We start from the raw sequence: 3,281 nt of genomic DNA, 5'->3' as shown, positions 1-3,281 counted from the left end.
TTATTCTGTCACCCAGGCTGGATGCAGTGGCTTGATCACAGCCTACTGCAACCTCCAACTCCTGGGCTTAAGCCATCCTCCTGAGTAGCTGGGACTACAGGTGCACACTACCATGCCCATCTAATTCTTTATTTTTGTAGAAATGGGGTCTGGCTATGTTTCCCAGGCTGGTCTTAAACTCCTAGGCTCAAGTGATCCTCCCACCTCTGTCTCCCGAAGGGCTGGGACTACAGGCTTGAACCACCATGCCAGGCCTCTTCTTAAATTTTTAAAAAATATTTTATTTTTCATGAATAAGAATTTTATGAAATTCTTAATCCATGAAAAAGAATTTTAACTATGCAGAAAATGGGGAGAACAAAATATTAGTTCCAATCCCATCACCCAAAACTCTGGTTTGTCTTCAGATTGTATTAATCTTTTGCCTTTTACTAATCCCATCACCCAGATGATGTGAAGTGAACATCATTCCAAATAGCCCTTATGTATGCCATGATAGGAGATTATATAGATAGATAGATAGAACAAGTTCACAATACTTTCTCTGAAAATCTTTAGGCCAGAAATATTTTGGAATTTGGAAATTTTATATTTTGGAAAGATAATATAGTATATATGTTATATATCTTATCTTCCTCCTAGGAGGATCTAGAGCATTACTCCATATCAAGTATATTAATATTTCTACATATGAATAGTCACACTAAAAGATGTTTAAAAGACTATAAATACCCTCACTTAAGTTCAGGACAGATTTTGCTGCTATATGACTTATAACATATGTTTGATTTTAGCTGTGGTGGCTCACTCCTGTAATCCTAGCTATTTGGGAGGCTGAGAAGGGAGGATCACTTGAGGTCAGGAGGTTGAGACCAGCCTGGGCAACACAGCAAGACTCCATCTCTAATAAAATAAACAAAAAAATAAAAAAAATTTTAAAATACCTTTGATTTTCACAGATTTTTAGATTTTAGAATTGCAAATAAGAAATTGTGGACCTGTGCTTTCATAAAATAGAATAACACATGCTATTTTTTAGAGAAAAAGTAATCAATTTAATTGTACTTGTAATTGAATAAAAGGAAACTGAAGTGAAAGCAAAAGAATTGCTGAACTTACATAAATGTTTCTTTATTCTAAGAGATTTTATCTTTCAAAAAGATTTTTCTAAGGTTGAAAAAAGAGAATAAGGAAAATATTAAGCGATTGGAGTTATTATTTTGGAACCATTTCTAGTAGGGACCTCTCCAACACATTCTCAGTTCTATTAGGCTCAACACCCTCCAAATATTTTGTAACATTCTCTTCAGTATCCTGAAATTTATAGATGATATAATCTACTTACACAGATAATGAAAAAAATCAATATAATGCCTAATATATAGGAAAAATTAAAAATTAATGTTATGTAATAAAGTAGTAAATATTTCAATATTGAAATCCACGTACATTACTATTAAGACATAATGAAGCCAGGGGATGATTACACCTATATATAATGAACAAGCTTGGATTTAAAAGAGTCATAATAAGAGAAATCACTCCATTCAAAATGGTGTACACTAGAACTGTGGTCCCCAACCCTGGGGCGTGGCTCGGTACAGGTCTGTGGCCTGTTAGGAACCTGGTGGCACATCACTACCTGACGTACCTCCGCCCCGCCCCCCCAGTCCATGGAAAAATCGTCTTCCATGAAACTAGTCCCTGGTGTGAAAAAGGTTGGGGACCTCTGCACTAGAATAAGACCTGGTGTTAAATACTTACAGAGAAGATTTATTTGTATAAAAGCAAAATAGAGAAGTAACCTTAGTTGAAGTAAGAACAACATGACAAGTATTAGGTAGAGAAAATGAGGACATATGCTACTGTTGCAAATGAGCTGGGTCTTCTTCTCAAGGAAACTGTTATAATAATTGTCTATGTTGTGTCATGAGATGAGATAGTGAAGGAAATCATAATCCATCGTGATATCTCACCACACATTGAGGCAAACATTCAGACTCTAAAATGTTTGAGACCTTGGAGACCATATCCTTCAAGAGTTGATGGGAAATAGAGGATGATTTGAAAAAAGTAGCAGTATTTAAAAGGCTACAGAGAAGTTGTGTGTCCTTTGGGGATAGTATCGGATAAGACTGAAAGCCAGTGGGAAATCCCAAATACATCATTTCAGTATGTAATTTGACAGCATATATTTCTTATCATTGTGCTGCAAATATTTTTAAAAATTGATATAGTAGGCCGGGCGCGGTAGCTCACGCCTGTAATCCTAGCACTCTGGGAGGCAGAGGCGGGTGGATCGCTCGAGGTCAGGAGTTCGAGACCAGCCTGAGCAAGAGCGAGACCCCGTCTCTACTAAAAATAGAAAGAAATTATCTGGCCAACAAAAAGAATATATATATATATAGAAAAAATTAGCTGGGCATGGTGGCGCATGCCTATAGTCCCAGCTACTCGGGAGGCTGAGGCAGAAGGATTGCTTAAGCCCAGGAGTTTGAGGTTGCTGTGAGCTAGGCTGACGCCACGGCACTCACTCTAGCCCGGACAACAGAGCGAGACTCTGTCTCAAAAAAAAAAAAAACTGATATAGTATAGAACAGTAATATTTTTACAGTAGCCTTTGTTTATGAAATTCGTTGACATCTCTACATTTCATTTGTCACTATCAATTTAATAATATAGGATTGAAAGTCTATTAAAAGGAGTCTCAAATCTCCTTTTACACATTTGCATTTGGTTTTATTGCTTTTCTAGTGTACCACTGCAGTAAACCCTTTTCAACTAAATGCTTAGTTGGAAACGCTGTAAGTAATTTAGTTCTTTCCAAGAAACAAGTATTCAAATCTTAACTGGGTCACAAACATTTCATAGTTAGGTGGATTAAACCGTGTTTTGCCTTCAAAGTCTGTTTTTTTTTTTTTTTTTTTTTAAACTCAATTATTTTTCCGGGGCAAGCCCCTACACTCCAACCTTTGCCGGCCCCTCGAGGCCCCGCCCCTACGCCCTCCCCGCCCCTTCGTTCTCCCCGCCCCTTCGTTCTCCCCGCCCCTTCGTTCTCCCCGCCCCTTCGTTCTCCCCGCCCCTTCGTTCTCCCCGCCCCTTCGTTCTCCCCGCCCCTTCGTTCTCCCCGCCCCTTCGTTCTCCCCGCCCCTTCGTTCTCCCCGCCCCTTCGTTCTCCCCGCCCCTTCGTTCTCCCCGCCCCTTCGTTCCGTACACACCTCCTCCGGGGAGGACGTCTGACGTCAAGGCGAGCGGAAGTGATGAAAGGCGGCCGCCGGAGG

Source organism: Eulemur rufifrons, chromosome 7, assembly GCF_041146395.1.
Source record: "Eulemur rufifrons isolate Redbay chromosome 7, OSU_ERuf_1, whole genome shotgun sequence".
In the NCBI taxonomy this organism is placed as follows: Eukaryota; Metazoa; Chordata; class Mammalia; order Primates; family Lemuridae; genus Eulemur; species Eulemur rufifrons.
This window is presented reverse-complemented; position numbering follows the sequence as displayed.